The sequence below is a fragment of the Gorilla gorilla genome, chromosome 3, assembly GCF_029281585.2.
Source record: "Gorilla gorilla gorilla isolate KB3781 chromosome 3, NHGRI_mGorGor1-v2.1_pri, whole genome shotgun sequence".
Taxonomy (NCBI): Eukaryota; Metazoa; Chordata; class Mammalia; order Primates; family Hominidae; genus Gorilla; species Gorilla gorilla.
The window spans coordinates 180,161,052-180,174,789 of record NC_073227.2 but is presented as its reverse complement, the minus strand read 5'-3'; the positions used below and the strand labels follow the sequence as shown (position 1 = coordinate 180,174,789).

Sequence of the window (13,738 nt, the reverse complement as noted above, 5' to 3'; positions counted from 1 at the left end):
GCAACAAAACTTCTAGTCCTGTAAAACATGTTCTTTTAAAAAGCCATTCTTATCCATTTTGGCTAACAGACATAGTCAATTAAGTCAAAGGTCTGACTCCGAAACCCTAGAAACCACTTTAAAAGAGTATGGGTTTATGATTCCCAAACTATAAAGAACACAATAAGCACATAATTTGGGAGTATTAGCAATAATAGATAAAAACAGTAATGCCCCTCCTCTCCCACTTGCTTAGCAGTAGCCCTGTTAGTTGGCTTTTTTGCTTTTTTTCAATCACCACTGAACGGCACACCCTAGGCCAGCATTTTTACTGCTATCACATAGCAGTTTCACTCAGACATACTCAGCTATAACCACCTAAGATCCTTTCAAGGGGCAAAGCTGCAGTCCTAACTTCATGGTTAATGGAGTCTGGCATATGTTTATTGACACTTATAGGTCATGAGGTGTTATGTGAAGAAGGTGCAATTGGGCAGTATCTTTTCTTCAGCTTGAATGGACAGACAATGCAAGAATCCTGACCAGCCAAATAAAGCGAAAGGCCAATGAACCAGCTAAGTGGGAGAAAATGGGTCCTAAATTGAGCACTGGAGTCACTGAGCTTCTTAAATAATACATATTCCTGAGCCCCTCTTTAGCTGTAAATTGGGTAGATACTGTACTGGGTAAATCTCTAGGTTATTTTAAACAATACAATATAAACACTCTGCAAATGGTTGTTATACTATATTTCTTGTTTGTATTGTTTATTGTTGCATTGTTATTTTTGGGTTTGGGGGGTTTTCTTAATATTTCCCATCCATCATTAGTTGGATGCTGCACCTGCAGATATCGAGACCAACTGCAACAACTATCACAAGGACAGAAAACCAAACACCGCATGTTCTCACTCATAGGTGGGAATTGAACAATGAGATCACTCGGATACAGGGCAGGGAACATCATACACCAGGGCCTGTCCGTGTGGGTGGTTGGGAGCTGGGAGAGGGATAGCATTAGGAGAAATACCTAATGTAAATGATGAGTTGATCAGTGCAGCAAACCAACATGGGCACATGTATACCTATGTATCAAACCTGCACATTGTGCACATGTACCCTAGAACTTAAAGTATAATTTTTTTAAATGCAAAAAAAAAGTTCCTCAGGCTAAAAAAAAATTACATACAATTCATAATTTATAGAAAAGAATTCAGAAAGTAGATATAACACACAGGGATTAAACAGAGATTCTTTTCTTTTTTTAGTTGTGTTATAAAAATTGTTCAAAGAAAATTAGTAACAATATATTCAGAAGTTAACAATACGCAGCAGTAAAATATATAAAACAATTTCAAGTGCTGTGGGATGTTAAGTAGAATGACACTTTCAAAAGATTTTTCATTTCTATTGAGAAACTGAGTCCTGCCAACAGCCAGCTTGGAAGTGGATCCTTCCTCAATCAAGCCTTCATATAAAACTGTAGCCCCAGCCAGAGGATGATTACAGATTTGTAAAAGAACCTGAAGCACTGGAATCTGCTAAGCCATCCTTAGTTCCCTGACCTACAGAAATTGAGACATAACAAGTACCCAATGTTTTAAGCCTAAGTTTTAGAGTAAATTTTATAAGGGAATAAGTAGCTCATATATCTAGAAAAATCTTCAAATATTTGGAAACTTGGCAATAAGTTTTTGATAACCTATGAATCAAAGTAAAAGTTATAATAGAAATAAGCAAATATTTAGAACTCAACACTAACTAAAACATATCAAAATTTGTGAGATGTAATTAAAATAGTACCGAGAGGAAATTTTATAGCTATAAGTGTTATATTAAAAATAAACGTTTAAAAAAAAAAGAGTGCATTGTGAGGCATAAGGGATGCATTTACTAATTAAATGGCAGAGGTCTGCCAATAGACAAAAGTGCTGTTTTATTCCTTGAGAAAGACCAAAGTCACACTTAAGAATTACGTCTTCTGTAATACTGCTCAAACTAAATTCCAGGAATTTCTACTGTCCTAAATACAGAGTCAATTCAGGTGTGGAACAATAAAATAATGCTCAGTACTGGTCCTACTAGAGAAACAGATAACATCTTACATGTTCCCCTACCTGGAAACTTCTTACAAAGAAACTCATCATCTCCTTTCCATTAACTGTATTTCTTCTCAAGACAGAATTCTATTACTGAACATTCCCACCTTTGTTTAAGGCCAAAGGGAAGGAGAAATGTCTGAAGAATCAATTTTCTAATCCTCTTAAATCTTGTCAAAACAAGGACAAGGAAATGTGCAAAAGGTGGCTGTCAATCAAAATGGAAAATTAAAACCACTCAGCGGGAATTTCATATTGGCTTTAAATGCTGTGTTTGCCAACTTTTTCTCACCTACGTATCCTTTCAAAATTCAAAAAAATCTCATTGTCTCCTCACTATAGTTTAAGGTTGTTCCTTGTCCCTAATTTGAGAATCACAGGAACCATACTAGCTGACAGTTTCACTGTGTTAATCTCTGGGGAGATTTACACTATATTTTGGAATATATTATGGAAGTTATAGGATGTTCTGAATTCGAAATATCAAATTTTTATAATACTGCTTCACATCTGAAAATCATCACTTTAATAAACATGTAAGCTACTTAAAAAGTGGTTCATACTATATACTTATAATAGGTTATACAACTGATTGGCTCTCTAAGCAAACAATCATATCTATGGTACACGGATTATCCTCACACCCATTTCTAACAAAAGAGATTATTTGTCTTTGCCCACTTGGCCTAATATAGAATTCATAAGAAGCAGTATAGTAACACGGGAAGGGATCTGACTGAGATCCAGAATCAAATCCTATCTGAGAACCTGAGCAAGTCACCAATTCCCTCTATGTCTCTGATTCAAGAGATCTCTTGATTCTAAAATCTCCGTAGTCAATCACAAATTCAGCCTGCTACCTATCCCCAGAAGCAGATTATTTTACAAATTATCAGCACAATAACATAGCTAAACATCAGTCACTAACCATTTGATCTTAAATGCTAAATATAGTCACTGGTTTCTGGATGTAATCTCAATTTGTTGTTTTTTTGTTTTTTGTTTTTTGTTTTAAAAAAAAAAAAGGTGATGTGAGTGGAAGGAGAGAAAACACAAGAATGTGTTTGTAATCTGAGTTCAATAATACCGAGTATGCATTCTCCAAATATAGTACACAAAGACTTTATGAGTGAAGGGATTTCAATAGATGTAAACACAACCAGTAAGAGATAGGCAATAAATAATATGTGCTGAGAAAGAAGGATCCACTATTACTGTCCTTTCTACATCCGATCGACCTAGTAAGTTTTCTTGCCATTTCACCAACATACTGAATTCTACTTGCTTCTCTAGTTGAACAACCTTCTAGTTAGCTAAGAAAATTCTTTCCTTTGGACTGCTAGGTGATAATGTATCATTTACTTAAAATTACATTGCCAAATATTAATGGTTATAGAATCATAAAATGCTAGAGCTAGAAAAGTCCTTAGAAAGCATCTATTCAACCCTAATTTTATAAGGAAACCAAAGCCTAAAGAAGTTAATCAACTTGCAAAATGTCAGATTCCATATCTAACCACTCAGTTTATCATTGCAAAGATGGACTGAGAGATAGAAATGTTTAAAAATTAAAACACGGGCCCTTCTTTTGTTTACTCAAGTACTAACTGAACATCGACTGTATACCATGCTAAGCAATGAGGCTTGTATACGTCCTTTTAATGCAAGGTTAGCTAATTCTGTTTTATTTAAAACATCCTGTACTTGCAAATTTGCATAGTACCCTTCTCTGAACAGCCTACAAGAATTCTACAAATAACTTTCAAGGAGCGGATATTTTCTCAAAGAAACAGCAAAGATTCAATTTCAGGAAAATGTTGGGGGGCAACTGGAGGAGGCAAGAAGGAAACACTACATATACCTGGGAAAATCTAATCACTCCTGTATTAGACCTTAGAAAGTTAGTGATAGGTCAGTTAAAAGGATTAGGATAAGAGACTCTCACAGTGTTTAGTTTTATTTCCAAATTATTAAAACTACCAAGATGGACCTCTAAAAGTCATTCTATATTCACCAATTTTAATAATGATTTTGGATCCCCAAAATAGACATTAATTTGATTAATAAGTCTGAGTCTCATTTTTCTTTTCCACAGAGTGAGGAACTGTAACAGTGGTTCTCACACTTCACTGTACATTACAATCTCCTGTGGAAGCTTTTTAAAAGTCTGGTGGCCAGGCCACACTCCAAATCGATTAAATCAGAATCCCTCTCAGGTGGGGGGTGGGCGGTGAACCCCAGCAAGATTTCTTTTTAAAGTTCCCCAGATGTTTCAATGTACAGTCAAGGGAACCACTAAATCAGGCAATCTCTTGCATCTAATCCAGTTCCAAAATTCTACATCAAAATCAACTCAAGTGCACTGCACCAGAGAATTTTCATGCTAGTGAAGGCTACTAGTGTAATGAAGTTGTTTGATAAAGGCAAATAAAAGATTATTGAAATAATATAGTAACTGACCAATATAAAAATGTGTATAAACAATCCAAGTGAAAGTCATATAGCAAGTATTTAAACACTTACTAACGAGATATAAGACAGCAACACCTAAAACCATTAGCTAAAACAGAAGACCATTTGAGCTAAGAACACTTTTAAAATATATAACACTTAGGCCAGGCACGGTGGCTCACGCCTGTAATCCCAGCACTTTGGGAGGCCAAGGGCGGATCATGAGGTCAGGAGATCGAGACCATCCTGGCTAACATGGTGAAACCCTGTCTCTACTAAAAATACAAAAAAATTAGCCAGGCGTGGTGGTGGGCACCTGTAGTCCCAGCTACTCAGGAGGCTGAGGCAGGAGAATGGCGTGAACCTGAGAGGCAGAGCTTGCAGCGAGCCAAGATCGTGCCTCTGCACTCCAGCCTGGGTGACAGAGCGAGATTCCATCTAAAAAAAACAAAAAAAAGTTTTTAACAGGGGAAACTCAGTAGGGGATATTACAAGAACTTTCTAGACCATCTCCGCAATTTTTCTGTAATCTAAAATTATTCCACAATAAAGTATTCTTGAAAAAACCATAGCCACATGGACATACCAATTTTAAAAATATTTTCTCACAGCTAAAAATAAAACAATGCAAAAGAATTTCATAGATTCAGGAATGGGCATTCTGCCTCTGAGTCCAGATTTTAGAATGATTTACAGACTAGAGAAGAAACATTCATTCTTTTCTTTCTATTTTTTTTTAGACAGAGTCTCGCTCTGTCACCCATCCTAGAGTGCAGTGGTGCGATCCTGGCTCACTTGCAGACTCTGCCTCCCACACACAGGTGACTCTCCCACCCCAGCCTCCAAACAGCAGGACTACAGGCGTGCAACACTATGCCTGGCTAAATTTTGTATTTTTTGTAGAGACGAGGTTTTGCCATGTTGCCCAGGCTGGTCTCGAACTCCTGAGCTCAAGCAGTATGCCTGCCTCAGCCTCACAAAGGGCCAGAATTACAGGTGTGAACCATCACATCTGGCCCATTTTTATTTAAATAGTATAAAACCTTACTTTCTACTTTCTCCTTGTCCATATTCAGTGATCAAGACACACTTATTCTTGCTCCTCAACAGCTCCTTCCCACTGCCAATCAAGCATCTGGTTAAAGGCCCTTGTCCCTCTAGATGAAGAAGTACCTGTCTCCTACCGATGCCCTTTTCTCATTCCATCAATTTTGCCCAACTGTTTATTCCTAAGATGCAAAGCTTTAAAGTTTACACCCTACTTTAAACAGACGCCCCCCAACACAAATACACACAAACGCACACTTACACAAAAAGCCACAAAGTAATCACTGATACTGGCCTTTACATACCTCTCACTACACCTTCCCCAAGCACCCTACTCTCTAACAAATTTATTTCCTGAAGCCCACCACAACTTTGCTTTTTGTTTTTTAATATTTTGCATCCTGTATCAGATTGTCATCTTCTAAAAGCCAAGGAATAGCACATTTTATTTATTCCGATTCATTGTCCACAGACCAGCACAGGACTTTATGCAGAACAGGCCCTTAATAACGGTATTTTTTTTAATTTTCTCAAGAACCCAAGTTTCCACATAAAATCAACTTGACAATCTCAAAAACAAACAAACAAACAAAACAACCTATTTAATAATCAGCTAACAAGCACTGCTCAAAATTGGGTCATTTGACTGCATTCAACTCATGTTTTCAGTTTCATACCAACTCAGCTGACCTGCACCAAACTGACCTGGACTCCTGAGATAAGCGTTTATCACTGACTGCGGCTGTGAGCAACTATGAGCCCACATGGGAACAAAAAAGCCAAACAGCTGTATGGTATAACTTAAAGTACTTTAAACAGTTGAACCTGCATCTACACTGACTTGTTGCATATGATATAATCTAACTTTGAAACCAACATTTACACTCTCTATCATAAATTACACTAATACTTAAAGTATAGGAAATAGGAAAGTACAATGTAAGTCTCCGATTTGTCCAACAATTTTGGGCACAATCAGCAAAATTTCTACAGCCAAGCCCTAGCTCTACTCACTCCTCCAATCCCATTACTTGGTCACCCTCTATTCTCTTGCTTGCTGGATCAGCAGCAACCTACGCATACTTCACACTGAAGCTGGAGAGAGAACAGCAGCAAAGCAGAAAAGGAGGGCAGTCAGGGGAACACGAGCTGAGTTACCTGAAACCTCAGCTTCTAGGTCATCACCTGATTCCAAAACAATCCAAATACTGCTGGATCCTCATTATTCAAGGATTCCGTATTCGTGAATTTGCCTACTTCCTAAAATTTATTTGTAACTCGAACAGTCAATACTCCTGGACTTCCATGGTCATTCAAGGGACATGCAGAGAGCACCAAAAAATGTTTGTCCAACAAACACATTTCCAGCTGGGGCTGAACAAGTGGCCCTCTGCCTTCCTGTTTCAATTCTTATACAGTAAACAAGTTTCTCTTCATGGTACATTAGGTCTCAGGTTTTTCCCATTCTTGTGTGTTCTCTGGTGATTCCACTGTTTAAAATGGCCTCCAAACAAAATGCTGAAGTGCTGTCTTGTGTTCCCTAAGCACAAGAAGCCTGTGATGTGCCTTACAGAGAAAATATGTGTGTTTGATACACTTCGTTCAAGCATGAGTTATAGTGCTCCTGGCCAGGAGTTTAATGTTGATGAATCAACCCTATATATTAAATAAGCTGTTTTTAAACAAAAGCACACATAATATGGGGTTATGTATTAATCAGCTGATGAAAATGTGACCAGAAGTTTGCAGGAACTTAACCCCGTATTTCCTAGACGCAATGGTTCATTATTCGCTAATTCAGTGGTCATGGTGACTTTACAGTATATAACTACCACAAATAACAAAATTTACTATTTTGTTTATATACTGTTATATACTATTATATATTATAGTATATAACTACCACAAATAACAAAATTAATTGATACTGCTAATAACAATATAAATTACTACTACTTGGCGAACCTTCTACTAGGATTTGCGAAGTCTAGAGCAAGAAAAACAGAACATTCTAAGTGAAACAACTTAGATTACAGGGCTAATTTTCTAGATCCAACCTCCACCTGTGCCTGCTTTTAGACCAGTGTTAGTGCCACAACATTTTATAAAGTTTTGAAATTACATTTTCAACATCACATCTGTTTATGATAGCAATTTTGTCTCCTAAGAACTTCTGATTATAGCTGCACTAAAACAAACAATGGGTAAAACTACCCAATACCAAGCAATTTCACTCTATAAGATGCTTACCAGATTGGACAGTCTCAATTACTTAATGCAGTTTTTGAGCACTCACAGTACTATACACACAGAAATAACCTATTTAGGGAAATACATACTCAAAATAATTCTCTGGTTCTTTTTCATTGTTTACAAAAGAACAGTCTCTTATTTTAAAAAAGGGAGTGAGGAGGATGAGGGAGAGGAGATGAAGAGGAAGAAGAAAAACTAAAACTTTAGGCCAGGCGCCGTGGCTCACACCTGTAATCCCAGCACTTTGGGAGGCCAAATTGGGTGGATCACAAGGTCAGGAGTTCAAGACCAGCCTGGCCAAGATGGTGAAACCCTGTCTCCACTAAAAATACAAAAATTAGCCGGGTGTGGTGGCAGCACCTGTAATCCCAGCTACTTGGGTGGCTGAGGCAGAGAATTGCTTGAAGCCAGAGGCAGAGGTTGCAACGAGCCAAGATCACGCCACTGCACTCCAGCCTGGGCGAGAGGGCAAGACTGTCTCAAAAAAGCAAACAAACAAATGAACAAAAAAACTTTAAATCTGTGTCCACAAAAAGCAATAGTTTTAAGTGCCAGTTTTATTGTTTATTCAATGAATAAATATTTCAGCTTTATCTTCTGCCCTCTTTCTGTATTTTTATTTAGAACAGTATTTCCCAGAATGTGTTTCATGACAGCTATGCAAAAGGGTGGCTTAGTCAAGTCAATTGATTTTGGGAAACATATATCCTACCCTCTTCCAGCCTTACAGAGGCAAGATGCAGATTAGAAAATCAAGGGCTCAAAAAATGCTTGCAGTAAACAATAAACTTGTTTAATCCAAGTTTAATTTGGACCCCAAAAATAATTTGTTCACAACATCCTTTTTCAAATAAACAAAGTAACAAACATTTATAAAATATCAAAATTTAAGAAAATAGACTACAAAAAGAAATTACATAAAACAAATATGTTCATAAGAACTAGGTTTAGTTTGTTTCTTCTAGACCTGTTCTTGACAGTTGCACCAGAATGCAACCAATAAGCAGATAAACGTACACTGTACTATTCAGAAAATATAATATGAAATCTGGATTCACTTGCAAACTCAATGCTTAAGTACACTCAATCCCAAGAGTGGTTTCCAAGAAAGCCATGAAAAAAAATGCACTGAAAATCCATTTTAAATAAAAGAGTTGGCATTCAATATGAGTAGTTAAACATGGACCACCATATGTGTTAAGATGCTTCAAAGGATTTAAAGGCAAAACGGAAATAAAATCAGGAAAAATTATTGGAAACATTATATTCAACTCCCCAAATTAGTAAATAATCTGATAGTTTGACTTTCTCTTTATTAAGGAATCATAACACTTCCTGATTCAAAATATAAGAAATAATTTTTAAAACTTTCATAAAAACAAATATAAGAAACTGGCATTTACAATTTTCAACATCTATTCTCTAGTTATTGAAACCTTGCCTAACTGTCTATACTTTAAAGATAAAGACTGGCACTCAGAGTCAATAAAACCTACTATTTCTTTATGAATACTATTAACTGTAAATGTGGTTGAAGGGCTGTTTTTCAACATCAGATGAGTGATTCTCTAGACTTTGCAATTCAGTAAGCAACAGTAATAATTTCTGATATAGATCTAATATACTAGATGTTAATATAACATCAAATCTATCTTTGCTCTCTTTAACCTAAAAACAAAACAGTTCTTAGCTTTAAAAAAGTTCATAAAATATGTCTATTGTTGAAAATTTTAAATATGAATAGGACAAAATAAGAAATTTTAGATTATCTGCAATCTCTTCAGCCAGAAATAAGATTTTTTTAAACATTTGTGAGGGCCACTTATTAGGCACATGTGCCAGGCATTGCCAAAAACTCTTTCTTTGCTTTTCATCCGATTTAATCCTTTCAACTACCTGTAAATCTGTAAAGGAATCTCTTCAAAGAAAACTTAAGGCACTGAGAGATTAGGTATCTTGACTAAAGTCACACACCTAGTAAGGAGAAAGCAACGATTGGAATCTTTCTGTGGAGATGATTTCTACTCACATGTATATGAATGCATGAGTGTAATTTTTAATGAATATTCAACTACAGTATGCATTCTGTTTTGTAATCAGCTTTCATCACTGACATCTAACCATAAATATCTTCAGAAGCAACTAAAAAATAATCTTTTATTCCAAATTCTTGATTTGCTCTATCAAGCTATTCATTATAAATATTTAATATCTTGCTATTTTTTCTACAACTTTAAGCAATGCTGCAATATACCTCTGCCACTTGATATTGTGTGACCTTGGGTAGTCGGCTAACCTGTCTCCTCAAAGCCCTAGGAAAACTGGGTATTACTCTCTTTTTTCTACAAACTTCTTCCAGTTTAGTAAACTAAAAAAAAAAAAGGTATTTTTGTACAAAACTGCATGTTTAGTTTCTAGTGAAAATCATTTTTCATACACTTCAAACCATTTCTTTTTCTTTTCGTATATTCCTGTCCCTTTATTCATTATATTAACATGTTTGCTTTTTTTTTGAGTTGTAAAAATTCTTTGTGTTTTTTAAAGATAGTACCATTTATGCTGCAAATAATTTTATCCAATAATGTTTAGTCATTAATGTTTAGTTTCAGATAAAAAGAAAAGACTGGTTAATAGAACAGTAAAGTGGAAAATAAAAAAGAGGCCTGGCGCTGTGGCCCATGCCTGTAATCCCAGAACTTTGGGAGGCCAGTGGGGAGGAAACGCTTGATGCCAGGAGCTCAAAACCAGCCAGGGCAACAAAGTGAAACCAATCCATCTCTACAAAAAAGAAGAGCAAAAGAGAATGTATAGGTTAATGTTGTCAATGGTGACTCTTTTTTTAAAACTTTATTTTGGAAGTACAGAAAGGCTGCAAAGATAGTACAGACAGTATGAGGTCTTTCCTTCCTTGAATCAGGTTGTACCAATGTTTTCACATTAAAAATTATGAAAGCTGGGGAGAAATGACTAGATACCAATGAAAAGCTGGGAGGGAAGAAACCTAAGTCAGCTCCACAATAGGCAGTGAAGCATCACAGGTAACAGCGTTAGTTCTGGTGCCAGGTAACCTGGATTCAAATCCCAGTTCTTCCTCCTTGAACAAGTTAGGTCACCTCTCCATGCTACTATTATTACATATACAGACAGCATCATATTACAGTTTCCTCATCTGTAACATGATAATAGCAATAACAGTAGTAGCATCTACCTCATTAGGTTCTTCTGAGGATTAAATTAATACGTGTAATTACAAATATTGACACAGAACAAGCAGTCATCAAATGACTTTTATCTCTAGTTAACTGAGTTCTTCAAAGATTTAAACATTTAGGCTTTATAACTTACCAGGAACTATCCTAATAATCCCTACAATGCACCAAAAGAAAAAAAAAGAAAAAAGCTTACATGCTTTTTAAAGTTTTAAAGTTAAAACTTCTGATTTTTATGGCATAATTTATTAAACCAAAAGTATTAAATATACACATCCAACTAACATTCCACTTTTTGTTGCTTTTGTAAACTCTTTCTCATCCCTCTTAGTCATTCTCCTTACAGTGATAAACATCCAACTTATATATAATTTCATAGAATTATATAACAATTACCTCATAGTTTATCAGAATCATAACTCACTCTGCAAGGACAACCATGAAATATGGAAGGAATAGTTTCATAAACCTGACAAGCTTTCTTCTATGATCTTTTGCCAGAAAAAAAAAAAGATACTGTTACATACAGACAGCATAAGACTCCGACACCCACAACTCCTTATCAAGTGGTGACAGTTTACCTATCAACGCTTCCTTTCCCACTTTTCTGAAACCTAGCCCTCTATGACAAGCCAGCTACTTGTTTCTGGGATAAGCCAGAGTTGCTCCCACTACACATCATCTTTGCTTAAGCCATGCACCTGGGGTTTCTTCCAACCAATCCACATGGCACCTGATGGCTTAGATCTGCTCAGCCCTTGGTACCTCCAGCTCCTCCGTGAAACCTCCCCTCAGCCCCAATCACTGTGATCCTTACTAATACCTCTTAAACATATATTTTCTATACCTGCACTATCTAACATGGTAGCCACTAAACACATTGGCTATGGAATGCTTGACATGCCACTGGTCCTGGTGAACATATGTCAGGATTTTGAAGAGCTGGTAAGAAAAGAGGAACGTAAATTATCTCAATAGGCTGTTATATAGATCACATGTTGAAATGGCAATGTTTTGTGGTGTACTGGTTAAATAACATTTATTTTACCCATTTCATTTTACCTTTTATAGTGTGGCTCCTAGAAAATTAAAAATTACACAGGTGGCTTGCATTATGTTCTATCAGACAGCAAGCACTGATATAACTTGTATTTTGACAACTGTATTAGGCAAACTGAGTCCTCAGCACTACTTTCTGAATAGTATTACTATAATAAAGCGGGAAAAAAAACAGGCCAGGTGCAGTGGCTCACGGCTATAATCCCAGCATTCTGAGAAGCTGAGGCGGGCAGATCACTTGAGCCTAGGAGTTCGAGACCAGCCTGGGCAACATGGTGAAATCCTGTCTATACCAAAAACTACCCAGGTGTGCTGGTGCATGCCTGCAGTTCCAGCTTCTTGGAAGGCTGAGGTGGGAGAATCACCTGAGCCTAGGGAGGTAGAGGCTGCAGTGAGCCATGATCATACCTCTTCACTCCAGCCTGGGCAAAGGGATGACACCTGGTCTCAAAAAAAAAAAAGAAAAAAAACGAAGAAAGAAAAAAATTAAGAAGCAAGTTGTTTAATAAGCAAAAACATCAATGGAGTATGATCAAAAGTACTTAAAAGGTTAGAGCTATGCTTTCTCTGTAATTCCTAGACCCATCAAAGATGTTACAAGGCAGCTTCTTGCAACAGCAATGCTGTTACTTATAATTTCTGGAAAAAATCCATTATCTTCAAAAGATAATAACATCCCAAAACCTAGCCAGGCTACAAGTACATGGGTAATACATATCACAGTTCAACAGAGTAAACAGAGTAAACATGTGATGAGAACGAATGACTGCAAAGTACCTAAAACGATTAAAAATAAATAAACTGAACTGAGACCATTTGAAAGAACTGAAACAAATGAAGGATAGTTTCATAGCTCATAACCTAGCTTTAGTCAAATCAAAATAAAGTCAAGTAAGTATTTACTGAGTTCCTACACACAATACCACAGAAAGGACAGGAACAAATGGAACTGAAGAATTACACAGAAATACAAGAAGAGCACATCTAAACGTCTGTCACTAAGGGACTAGATCAAATGCAGTACAATGGAATACTATCCACCAACTAAGATAAATGAACCAGATTAATGTCAACATGAAGAGACCTCAAAAAATACAGTAAGACTAAGGTAAGTTGCAGAATGATGTGTGAAGGATGATAGTATTCGGATGAACTTTAATAACACAAAACTGTGGTTATGCAGCTATACAGACAGTAAAGGAATTAAAAACATGGATTGGAAGGACACCACCAAATTTTCAATAGTGATTTGCTCCAGGTTAAAGGGAGGACTATGAGACTAAAGAAGGAAAAGAGTTCTTTACACGGTTTCACTGTTCCTATGTCAGACATATACACATAGACAGGAAAAAACAATATGAGAAAAAGAGATTATAAAAAGAACAGTGGGCACCTGGCTACTGTAAAATAACATCTCTGAACAAACTGACTATACACATCTGGAGTCACTCTGTTCTCACAGCCCCACATGACAACCCAATGCCATATTCTTGCCTGTTACTGCAAGTTACAATTTATAGACTCTACACTTCTCCATGGCAACATGATCTGTCAAAAATGCAGGCATTTGCTCAGAGTCAGAGAAAACATTTTTCCTCAAAAGCACACTGCCCATTCAAAAAACGCCAGAAACACCTATTCC

The 13,738-nt window shown here is 36.5% G+C and overlaps 1 protein-coding gene across 10 annotated transcripts in view; it reads right to left on the bottom strand.

Moving 5' to 3' along the window:
* RAPGEF2 (Rap guanine nucleotide exchange factor 2) overlaps positions 1 to 13,738 on the bottom strand; it is a 253,188-nt gene that overhangs the window by 201,870 nt on the left and 37,580 nt on the right. The gene's annotated exons all lie outside the window — the stretch shown is intronic.